This window comes from Dendrobates tinctorius, unplaced genomic scaffold, assembly GCF_039654945.1.
Source record: "Dendrobates tinctorius isolate UK_male_01 unplaced genomic scaffold, ASM3965494v1 ptg000078l, whole genome shotgun sequence".
Taxonomy (NCBI): domain Eukaryota; kingdom Metazoa; phylum Chordata; class Amphibia; order Anura; family Dendrobatidae; genus Dendrobates; species Dendrobates tinctorius.
The window spans coordinates 2,543,942-2,557,055 of NW_027361746.1; the positions used below are offsets into that span (position 1 = coordinate 2,543,942).

Consider the following 13,114-nt stretch of genomic DNA (forward strand, 5'->3'; position numbering starts at 1 on the left):
GTCTCTTCTGACTACAGGACCTTCCTCCATACATTAGGGGAGTCTCCCACATGTCTTTTGGCAAACACAAAATGAATCGTACAGTTTTTGTGTGTAAGTAAAGGCTTTTTTCTGCCCACTCTTCCAAATAGACCACCTCTATGGAATGTATGGCTTGTTGTGGTCGTATGGACAGATACTCCAGTCTCTGCTTGAGCACTCTGCAGCTATTACCTTTGGCCTCTGTGCTGCCTATCTGATTAATACCCTCTTTCCCGGACCAATAGTTTTGGAGGGTGGCCCTCTCTTGGCAGGTACCATGTTCTTTCCATTTGATGATGGATTTGATGGTTCTGCGGGGGATCATTAGAGAATGGGATTTTTTTTTATAACCCAACACTAACTTGTACTTCTCAACAACTTTGGCCTTTGGCCCTGATTTGTTTGGAGATCTCCTTGGTCTTCATGGTGGTGTTTTGCTAAATGGTGTTGCAGCCTCTGTGGCCTTTCAGAAAATGTGTGTATATACTCACAGTCCATATGACACTTAGATTGTACACAGGCAGACTTCCTTTTACTTAGCATGTGATTTATTAAGGTAACTGTTTTCAGAAATTTTCAGTGGCTTCATAGCAAAAGGGGTGAATACATATGCACATGCCAATGTTTAGTTAATTGATCTCATAAATTTAATTTATGCCTATATTCTTCTCACGTCACCATCTTAGACTATTTAGTGCTGATGCATCACACACAAACCAAATTACAAAAATATTTAAAGTGCACCTGTCACCTGGTTTCGCTGATCTAAGATGCGACCACTGCTTTTCAGAGCTTATCTGCAGCATTATAGAATGCTGTAGATAAGCCCTGAAAGACAGTGGCCGCATCTTAGATAGTTAAAACCTGGTGACAGGTTCCCTTTAAGTACAGGTTGTAATGTAATGTAACAAAATAGGTAAATAGCCAAGGGAAGTGAATACTATCGCAAACCACTCTTCTTGTCAATATGTTATTCATTGATGAGTGATCTCACTCATTATAATTTTTCGACAGAAATACAGTGAAAGAAATAAGTATCTGATCCCTTGCTGATTTTGTAAGTTTGCCCACTGACAATGACATGAACAGTCTATAATTTTAAGGGTTGGTTAATTTTAACATTGAGAATAGTATATGAAAAAACAAAATCCAGAAAATCACATGGTATAAATTATATAAATTTATTCGCATTTTGCAGTGAGAAATAAGTATTTGATCCCCTACCAACCCTAAGAGTTCTGACTCCTACAGACCAGTTAGATGCTCCTAATCAACTCGTTACCTGCATTAAAGACATCTGTCTTACATAGTCACCTTTATAAAAGACTCCTGCCCACAGACTCAATTAATCAGTCAGACTCTAACATCTACAACATGGGCAAGACCAAAGAGCTTTATAACAATGTCAGGGACAAGATCATAGACCTGCACAAAGCTGGAATGGGCTACAAAACCATATGTAAGATTCTGGGTGAGAAGGAGACAACTGTTGGTGCAATAGTAAGAAAATGGAAGAAATACAAAATGACTGTCAATCGACATCGATCTGGGGCATTATGCAAAATCTCACCTTGTGGGGTATCTTTTATCATGAGGAAGGTGAGAGATCAGCCTAAAACTACACGGGAGAACTTGTTAATGATATAAAGGCAGCTGGGACCACAATCACCAAGAAAACCATTGGTAACACATTACACCGTAAAGGTTAAAAAACCTGCAGTGCCCACAAGGTCCCCCTGCTGAAGCAAGCACATGTGCAGGCCCATCTGAAGTTTGCCAATGAACACCTGGATTATTCTGTGAGTGATTGGGAGAAGGTGCTTTAGTCAGATGAGACAAAAATTGATCTCTTTGGCATTAACTTAACTCACTGTGTTTGGAGGAGGAGAGATGCTGCCTATGATGCAAAGAACACCATCCCCATTGTCAAGCATGAAGGTGGAAACATTATTTTTTGGGGATGTTTCTCTACTAAGGGCACAGGACTACTTCACCGCAACAATGGGAGAATGGATGGAGCAATGTACCATAAAATCATGAATGACAACCTTCTTCCCTCTGCCAGGACATTAAAATGGGCCGTGGCTGGGTCTTCCAGCAAGACAATGACCCAAAACATACAGCCAAGGTAACAAAGCAGTGGCTCAAAAAGAAGCACACCAAGGTCATGGAGGGGCCTAGCCAGTTTCCAGACCTTAATCCCATAGAAAACTTATGGAGGGAGTTGAAGCTCTGAGTTACCATGCGACAGCCTCAAAATCTTAATGATTTATAGATGATCTGCAAAGAGGAGTGGACCAAAATTCCTCCAGAAGGGGGCTGGGGAGGGCACAGCCTGATAGAAGCCCCCCATGACTGCAATGGGCGGGCAAGTTTTTAAGTTTGTTTTGGCTGCCATGACATTAGTGGCTGTGATAGGGCCAGGGGAGGAGTTCGGGGTGGGGGCAGCCTGGGGCAGTGGGGAGAAAGTGTGGGAAAACCCGCATTCATCACCTGAAGCAGAAGGAGTGAAGACCCACCCACCCTCCCTGTTAGATGGTAATACGGGGAGGTAGTGTTCATGGATATCTGTAAAAAAAAAAAAAAACGAACATGGAATTGGTGTGATCTATATGGATTGTTTGTTATTGCTGTCGTCACAGTGGCTAGGGGGCGGGGGGTGGGGTTCTTGGAGTTGACGATGATTGGTCGGGGAAGGATTTGGAAGTAATATTCCCAACAGTTTTAAAATGGTATGGGGGATCTGGCTTTTTGGTTATGGGCTCTGGACGGGGTTTTTACCTTGGGAGCTCTGGTGGTTAGTCTTCTGGAACGGGAGTTACGGTGCCCTCGAGCTGGGGATGGACGGCTGAGGGTAACATGGTGGTCGAGTTTTTTTGCATTGTTTTTGGGCCACAAGGTTTTATAGCCAGATCTTTTAGCTCCAAGAACCCTCCCCTCATATTTGCATTATGATTAATAATGATGTTTATTGTTAATGTTATTGTTTGTTAATAAAATTGGCCGCTGTGGCCCAAATTATCCAAAGAATTTTAAAAAATTGTAGTGTGTGTTATTTCAGGAGTAGGGATATTTGGAAGGAGACGGGTAGGTATTGGAATATGGAAGAGGGAAAAAACTGGAGTCGCCATATGCTGTCATGACATGTGCGCAAACCTCATCAACTACAAAAACCTTCTGACTGCTGTGCTTGCCAGCAAGGGTTTTGCCATCAAGTATTAAGTCTTGTTTGCCAGAGGGATCAAATACTTATTTCTCACTGCAAAATGCAAATAAATGTATATAATTTATACAATGTGATTTTCTGGATTTTATTTTTGATATTCTGTCTCTCAATGTTAAAATTAACCTACCCTTAACATTATAGACTGTTCATGTCTTTGTCAGTGGACAAACTTACAAAATCAGCAAGGGATCAAATACTTATTTCTTTCACTGAACGCTAGTGAACAAAAAGTGCAATAGTGTCTTTTCCATTGGAGAGTGACATAAAAGGTACAGGGTAAAGTTGTGTACCACACAAAAAAAGAAAGAAGAGTAATTATCAGCTGCCACAGCCCGCAGGTTAAAATCTGAAGATATACTAGAAGGAAATAGGTGGACTTTCTGAGCAGCTAAAGGAGATCCCAAAGAAATCCCAGGAGACAGATGAAATATTGAGGTTTACTGTCAATGCGTTTCAAAGTCATCTGCCTTCTTCAGAAGAACAAACCACACATCCAGACAAACATGTCCTGATGAAGAAGGTGGATGACTTTGAAACCCGTTGACAATAAACCTCAATATTTCATCTCGTCTCCTAGGATTTCTTTGGGATCTCCTTTAGCTGCTCAGAAAGTCCACCTATTTCCTTCTGGCATTATATTTTTTATGGAAGCCTTAGAGGTGGCTCCTTATTTCTGGCACACCTCTGTGGGTTAAAACCGCGAGCCCCCGTCTAAGAGTAGCAGCGGCCCTGACGTATCTACATCGACAGCCATTCATTTGATTGCTCGTATACAATGCTGTATTGGATTGTAGCTTATGACACAAAGTGCTACATCATATATTTCTGGAGGAAGTGTATGATCTACATATGAAGATGACTATCTAGCCATACATGTGCTATCTGAGATATATTAATGGCTGCGGTCATTCCTCTGAAGGGTTATCTCATCATTTCCGGACATTGGGATCATCCTGTTAAATGTAATGTGTCTGCAGTAATATAAAACCTATGGTTTAATTAGGGTCTCTGTAATTACAGTGTGGAGGTGAGAGCTCAACCACTCGGGTGTCAAAGAAATGAATTAACCATCTCATATGCAGAACAAACTTTATCTAGGTGACACCCTGGATAGGATTGAACCCAGGACCCCAGGGCTACGTAAAGTCACCCATACAGGCGCGGTCTATGGAAGATAGGATGGACAGGAAATGATCACTTCCAGTATTATCGGATAGGACCATAGGTACAATTGTGCTGCTGCATGAGGGGACTCAAGGGTTAATTAATGCCTATTTTATTTTGGAACTGTCCTTACACTTTACCAAATTTTTTAAAAAAGGGCTGCATAGGGGGCACAGTGCTGCATAGGAGGCACAGTGCTGCATAGGAGGCACAGTGATGCATAGGGGGCACAGTGTTGCTTAGGGGGCACAGTGCTGCATAAGGGACACAGGGCTGCATAGGGGGCACAGTGCTGCATAGGGGGCACAGTGCTGCATAGGGGGCACAGTGCTGCATAGGGGGCACAGTGCTGCATAGGGGGCACAGTGCTGCATAGGGGGCACAGTGTTGCTTAGGGGGCACAGTGCTGCATAAGGGACACAGGGCTGGATAGGGGGCATAGTGCTGCATAGGAGGCACAGTGCTGCATAGGGGAAATAGTGCTGCATAGGGGGCACGGTGCTGCATAGGAGACATAGTACTGCATAGGGGCACAGTGCTGCATAGGGGCATAGTGCTGCATAGGGGCATAGTGCTGCATAGGGGCATAGTGCTGCATAGGGGGCACAGTGCTGCATAGGGGGCACAGTGCTGCATAGGGGGCACAGTGTTGCATAGGGGGCACAGTGCTGCATAGGAGACATAGTACTGCATAGGTCTGCATAGTGCTGTATAGGGGGCATAGGGCTACATAGGGGGCACAGTGCTGCATAGGGGAAATAGTGCTGCATAGGGGGCACGGTGCTGCATAGGAGACATAGTACTGCATAGGTCTGCATAGTGCTGCATAGGGGCACAGTGCTGCATAGGGGCATAGTGCTGCATAGGGGCATAGTGCTGCATAGGGGGCACGGTGCTGCATAGGAGACATAGTACTGCATCACCTTTTATCAGCGCCGCTCCTGTAGGTCTCGGGCAGTTTGTGACCTGCTGGATCGCTCCAGTGTTTGCTGCAGTAAGCCAGACATCACACTTCAGTGTAAGGCTATGAGATCCTCCTTCTGGCTCACACAGACTTGCACTGAGAACTTGTGATGTAGCTTCTGACTTACGACCAATCATAAGTTGAATTCACAAGATGACGGCGCTGGAGCAGCGATGATAAAAGGTGAAGACACCGGAGGGTGAGAATAAGACCGAGGGCAGGAACCTTACATTAGAAGCACCACGGCTTTTTATCCCCTTAGATGCTGCTGTCAATGGTAACTAAGGCATGTAAATGGTTAACAGCGTGTGGTGGCTCCCTCTTTAACTCAATCAGCGCCCAGAGATCATGATTGTGTGGTCCTGATGCTTCCCATGGCAATTCATGGCCGAATAATGACCTTAGAGTCTGCCGGCTATAGCGGCCTGTTCTGAAACTAGCGACATATAGGTGAAAACAAATAACATTTTTCCTTCCCGTCATGCCACTTTGTTTTAATTGCTGAAAAGCACCCTAATGGTTAATAAACCACCTGGCAGCAGTCTTGAATACCTTGAGGGGTGCTGTTTTTAAAATGGCCTCACGTTTGGGGATTGATATAGGTCCACCAAAGTCACATCAAAACTGAGTAGGTCCCTAAAAAAGTGAATTTTGTACATTTCCTTAAAAAAAATGAAAAATTGCTGCTACAGTTTTAAACCTTCCAGCACCCTAACAAAATAAAAGGACTTTTTAAAAATGATGCTGATGTAAAGCAGACATGAGGGAAATGTTATGTAATTACTATTTTATGTGGTATGACTGTCTGGTTTAAAGGGATAATCATTCAGAATTTTAAAATGGCTAATTTTAGGAATTTTTTCACAAATTTTTGATATTTTAATAAACACAGAAAATATATATATATATATATATATATATACATCATAAACTAAAATGTGTCCCGAAATAACAATCTCAAAATCAATGAGATCCGTTGAAGCGTTCTAGAGTTACTACTAGTGATGAGCGAGTATACTCGTTACTCAGAGGACACCCGAGCATGCTCGGGGAAACCCAAGCAGCGACTATACTCGCTCATCACTAGTTATTACCACACAAAGTGACACTGGTCAGATTTGAAAAATTTGGCCCGGTCAGTAATTAAGGAAATCTTTCTCTTATCTACAAAATAAAAAGAAATTGATACAACATCAATCCTGTGTAGCTCTGGGTGCAAATCTTCTGAGTCTATCCATCTATCTACAAAAGCTGACCAGCACCTCCTAAACAGAATGAAGCAAAAGTGCTTCATTGCAAGTGCTGTGACTGCAACACATACAAAGCATGCATGCGCTAAGATAAATGCAAACATTGAATATATACATTTAAAACCGCTTTATTTCCAAATAGAAAATTGTAAAATTGAGACAGCTGAGCAGTGGCATAACTAGAGTCAGATGGGCCCTGATACAAAATATTGACTTGGGCTCCCTCCCTGCATGTTAGTCCGATGTATGGGTCATTGTAGCATTTTGAATCATATAAAGACATATGTGTTCACCTGCCCCCTTTGATTATATAGTAATGTCCCCTATCCTGGGCTCCTTCCAGGTATACAGATGCTTCTCACAAAATTAGAATATCATCGAAAAGTTAATTTATTTCAGTTCTTCAATACAAAACGGGAAACTCATATATTATATACTGTAGAGTCATTACAGGTGATCTGTTTAACGTGTTTATTTCTGTTAATGTTGATGATTATGGATTACAGCCAATGAAAACCCAAAAGTCATTATCTCAGTAAATTAGAAAAATTAACAAAAAACACCTGCAAAGGCTTCCTAAGCATTTAAAAAGGTCCCTTAGTCTGTTTCGGTAGGCTCCACAATCATGGGGAAAACTGCTGACTTCACATATGTCCAGAAGGCAGTCACTGACACACTCCATAAGGAGGGTAAGCCACAAAAGGAAGGAAAATGTGTGGTAGAAAAAGGTGCACAAGCAACCGGGATAACCGCAGCATTGAAAGGATTGTTAAGAAAAGGCCATTCAAAAATATGGGGGAGATTCACAAGGAGTGGACTGCTGCTGGAGTCATTGCTTCAAGAGCCACCACACACAGACGTATCCAGGACATGGGCTACAAGTGTCGCATTCCTTGTGTCAAGCCACTCATGACCAATAGACAAAGCGTCTTACCTGGGCCAAGGAGAAATAGAACTGGACTGTTGCTCAGTGGTCCAAGGTGTTGTTTTCAGATGAAAGTAAATTTTGCATTATATTTGGAAATCAAGGTCCCAGAGTCTGGAGGAAGAGTGGAGAGGCCACAATCCAAGCTGCTTGAGGTCTAGTGTGAAGTTTCCACAATCAGGGATGGTTTGGGGAGCCATGTCATCTGCTGGTGTAGGTCCACTGTGTTTTATCAAGACCAAAGTCAGCACAGCCATCTACCAGGAGATTTTAGAGCACTTCATGCTTTTCTCTGCCGACAAGCTTTTTGGAGATGGAAGTTCATTCTCCAGCAGGACTTGGCACCTGCCAAAAGGACCAATACCTGGTTTAAAAACAACTATATCACTGTGCTTGATTGGCCAGCAAACTCGCCTGAGCTTAAAGGGGTTGTCCGGGCTTTTCACATAATCTCAGTACATATCTGGGCTACTTTCCATAGAACACTGTTCAGCGTGTGTCTGGGGGAGGAGCAGCTGCTCTCTGCAGTGAGGTTGTTAGAGGGGGAGGATTTGTTACTGTGTGATGAGGGCTTCTTCATGTGGACGGGGAGGGCCTGTAGCTATGGAGGGTTGTTGCTATAGAGGGCATGCTTGGAGTAGAGTAGGAGGTTACGACTAGTTTTTATTTCAATGCCATAACACCCCCCCTTGGACGTTCTGTTCAGAATATCTAGAAAACCGTGCAAACTAGTGACAGAAAGTAAATTACTTATTGTCATAATTCTACAGCCCAGGTATGTACTGAGATTATGTGAAAAGCCCGGACAACTCCTTTAACCCCATAGAGAACCTATGGAGTATTGTCAAGAGGAAGATGAGCGACACCAGACCAAACAATGCAGACGAGCTGAAGGCTGCTATCAAATCAACCTGGGCTTCCATAACACCTCAGCAGTGCCACAGGATGATCACCTCCATGCCACGCCGCATTGATGCAGGAATTGATACAAAAGGAGCCCCGGCCAAGTATTGAGTGCATTTATTGAACATACATTTCAGTAGGCCAACATTTCAGATTTTAAAATAATTTTTCAAGCTGGTGTTATAAAGTATTCTAATTTACTGAGATAATTACTTTTGTGTTTTCATTAGCTGTAAGCCATAATCATCAACATTAACAGAAATAAACACTTAAAATAGATCGCTCTGCCTGTAATGACTCTATATAATATGAGTTTCACTTTTTGTATTGAAGAACTGAAATAATTTAACTTTTGATGATATTCTAATTTTGAGAGAAGAGCCTGTAAATGACAGTCCATCCTGGGTCCGTTACAGGTGTATATGTCCCCCATCTTGGGCCCCTTCTTGGTATACATGTCCCCTATCCCTGGCCTCTTCCTGATATATATGCCCTTACCCTGGTATATATCCCTCATCCTGTGTCCTTCCTGGCATGTATGTCCCCTATCCTATGTCTCTTCCAGTTATATATCTCACCCGCTCTGCCTCTAGAAATATTTTTCTGTAGAACACTGTGCAATTAGTTTTGACAAGGGATGAGCGGACGTGTGGAAGTTCGGGTTCTGGTATCAGACCCAATCTTTGATTTTCTTGTCCTTAGATTTTGCCCGGAACTCCGAACATTAAAACTGACTTGCGGGGGATGTCCATGATTGGAGTTTAGGTACGAACCCCACCTTTTTAGTTCAGGTTTGCTCATCTCTAGTCTTAACATGTGCATGTAAGAATGGACACAGTAACCTGGTAAGCTTCTAGAAGCACTAAGGCCCGATTCATCAAAGTGTTTACAGCAGAAAATAAATAAGGTTGTAAAATGCTTTAAAAAGTCGAAACATTTTGACGTATTCATGATACTGTAGTTTTGTACAGCTCCGCCAAATGGGTGGAGCTGGAGGAGGAGCCAGGGCAGAACGGGATGGAGGTGGGGCCAACGTCCGGCTGTAAAATTCATCAATAATGTTTGTTACGCCAAAAATCTTTTAGTGAGGTGCAAGGAGGTGGACACCACTGAGACGATGTGCCAAATTCATTATGAGACATTCTACTCCAAAACGTTGGCCCATTAAGTCTGACGCATATATCGCTAGTCATAACGAGTCGGCCCCAAGTCTCTGCTTGTGTTGTCGTTTTTGTTACTTGGCTTTACGTACATTTGGATGCGTCTTCTATTATCAGTGGGACAGTGCAAAACGCTTGATAAGGGGCCACAAATGAAGATTTTATCAGCCTCTAATGTGACACAGTCTGGAACACAAAGGAGCATTTCTCTTCATTGTGGGATAAGACAGAAGTGAAAATATTTTCAATAAAACTACATTCTGTTACTAATTAACGAAACCCAGCACAGTACGGCACGTCTGCTCTGATGATAGAAGCCGCAGACGTTCCTCTGATTGTTTTCCCAGCACTACCATGTCATCAGAAATGCCTTAATCTCCTGGTATCAACTCCTACATGTTCTAGTTTTCTTACTGACCTTTTCTTTGTACATAACACCATTTGTGCAACGCGCCTGAGCTGTAACTTCTTAAAGGGGGTAGTCCACCTAGGACAGTCTCTTTTAGTTACAAGTCTACGACATTGCTGGGAAAGAGACAGAGCTGCAAGACCAGACAGAGCCCATGAACATAAGTGGCGCTGGTTCTAGAAAATGTCTGATTTCTGGAATTTTTAAAAAATTGATCTAAGGGCAGATAGTGGAATAAAATAATAATACGGAACGTTTTACTTACTAGAGAGGCGCAAATTGATCCATTATTAATTGAGTTAGTTATGACTTCTTCCCCAAAAGTACAGATTCTGGTGAATTTAACATTTTTGGGATTTATACGAATCTAGTGTAGGGATTGAGAAGGGGTTAAAATAAACATAGTACATTGACCTGTCCTAGCCTCTCACCTGACACCTTATGCTGAAACTCCCTGTCATCCACACAGACCTTCAGTTCTTCTGGCGCTGAGACCCACGTGGTTGTTTGGAGGGCAACACAATTCATTGACGTCAAAGACGTGGGTCATTCCCCACCATGACTACCTGTCCCTCTACACTGGAAGAACTAAAGACCACTACATAGGATAAGGATTTTTCTTTTATCCAATTTCCCTCCCCTCCATATTTTAAGCATTGGCGTCTGGAGCTACTGTACATTAGGGCACAATAAATGTGTTTTCATGGCAATAGGGGGGCACCTTAAATCAGAGCGATCTATTCAGACTGAATTGAATCTGCTGGCAGAATCAACTAATCTGCCTGAAATTAATTTTGGGAGATTTGCTCATCTTTGTTACTCATCTATTTTAACCCCTGGTATTCCAGTGTCACAGCTTGGGTGGTCCCTGTTGGCCTATAACACTGTCACCATAATATACCATATAAATGCCATCATAAATGCTATGACACCACCATTGTAGGACGAACAGTGACCACGGTGCAGCAACCGCATGGCTTAGGCTGGGTTCACATTTGCGGTTGTGTCCGCAGCGTTTCTGACGCATACATCAGCATTGGGTTGTGCGTCGGGGTGCGGCTAATGCAACATGTTGCAATTTTGTAGGCAGCAAATTGCCGCCTCCAAACGCATGCGGACACTTGTGGAAGGAATGCATCTAAACAACGCATTACAGTCTATGGATGGAAAAGCATACGTACGCAAACACATGCTTACGATTTGCGTTTGCATACGCAAGAATTTACATAAGACACGTCCATTGGGTGTGGCTTGTGGAAATTCAGAAACTCACCGGGAAAATAGCACTTGCCAATCGTCTGCAAACACATGCAAAAATGCATTTTGCATGCATGCGTTTGCAGATGATACGCTGCGTACTCAACCGCAAATGTGAACCTAGCCTTAGTCGTGCTTAAATTCCTAGTTATAAAGGGAAGAGATGCGATTTGATTTGGTGCAAATCAACGTGAACCTGATCCATTCACCACGTCAGTGAACTGTGACCACTGGAACGGAGCTCTGAGAACCACCTCCTACTTTTTAGAATTCATGGTTCTTTTTTTTTGATTAGTCAGCCTGTCTGTCAGGCTAGCTAATCATAAGAAGAGCTGTGGATGCCAAGAGATAGGTGATGGATTCCCACACTCCTATCCAGTGGCTGTGACTTGATCCTGCAAATCAAGTCACACCGCCTCTAGATCAAGGTGCACCATTGGTGTAATGTGTTTAGCAGTACAAAGAGGTAAGGGGGCCATGTCCACCACCAAAACAGGTGGAATTGTGCATTATGAGGCATTACTGGACTGCACCTCTTCGTTGTGTGTCTGCCCCCAGATCATCTGGTGTAATAACGTTATTGCGCTGTTAATGATAGGAAGAAATGATGACTTTCTGTTAATCACGCTGCTGTCTCGCTGTCATTTCCTCTGCCTATATCCATGTGAGGATGTGGAAACAGAAAGGGGATTTCAGGAGAAACAAAGACGCTGAGCAAACCTGAAACTCACATGTACTAAACTTACTAGAATATTAGAATAGAATGCAAAAGAGAGCACGATCACATACCATCAAATGGAAAAGTATAGTAATGTTGCCATTATATATTTTATAGAAATTAAAGGGGTATTCACATCTCAAACATTTATAATATATCGAAAGGAAATGCCATAAATGTCTGATAGATGAGGGTCCTACCTCTGGGACCTGCATATATTTAGAAAACATGATCCCTTTGTGCCCTGCTGTCAGGGGAGAAGTAGCCACACTTGTGACTTTCACCATTGATTTGTATGGGACACTCAGCAATTTTCAGAACTACAAACACATGCCATGCCACCACTCCAATCTAGACAATGCGCGTTGGGGCTCCATTATTGACATATAAAGCCCAATGGCAAATGTCCCAGATGGGACAACCCTATAAACATGACGGTATTCACAAAATAGGGAATAACTTACTGATCCCTATTTATCTGACACCTGTGATCCCCAGCGATCACTAGATCGGTCTTGGGAAGCCAGTAACCAGGCTCGGCAGAGCCCCATCTTGAATAAATTCATGGTGTATATATATGACGTGTTTCACTCAATGTTAATGGGATACTCCATTTTTTTCGTTAGTTCCATAAAAAGTCAAGTTTGCGCACCTCCTCTCCATTCCAAAAAGAGTTTCTTTTGGCCTCATTCCCTAAGTTGCAGAACCCCCATCTCAGGATTACTGGGGATGTCACAGCTATTACACCCCCAGTGACCAATAACTATTCCCTATTGTATGGATATGATATAGCTTAAAATTTTGGGAATAACCTTCTGATTAGAATTTAATATGTACTAGCTGAAGAGCCTGGCGTTGCCTGGGCATAGTAACCAACTGTGGTTAGTTATAACAAATTATAATGACTATATTGCACATAAAAACCATGCATCTAATCCTATCCTGTGTGATACTGACTGCTGAGCAGTGTATCTAATCCTATCCTGTGTGATACTGTCTGCTGAGCCGTGTATCTATTCCTATCCTGTGATACTGACTGCTGAGCTGTGTATCTAATCCAATCCTGTGTGATACTGCCTGTTGAGCCATGTATCTAATCCTCTCCTGTGTGATACTG

General features: G+C 42.7%; 1 protein-coding gene across 2 annotated transcripts in view; it reads right to left on the reverse strand.

The window, feature by feature from the left end:
• The window catches only part of ITGA2 (integrin subunit alpha 2), a 192,664-nt gene that overhangs the window by 154,349 nt on the left and 25,201 nt on the right, over positions 1-13,114 (reverse strand). The window contains exon 2 of one of the 2 annotated variants that reach the window (XM_073583397.1): positions 7,560-7,895. The exons of the other annotated variant lie outside the window; for it this stretch is intronic. The gene's annotated coding sequence lies outside the window, so the exon portion shown is untranslated. The remainder of the gene's footprint in view (positions 1-7,559; positions 7,896-13,114) is intronic. 2 annotated transcript variants of the gene reach the window in all.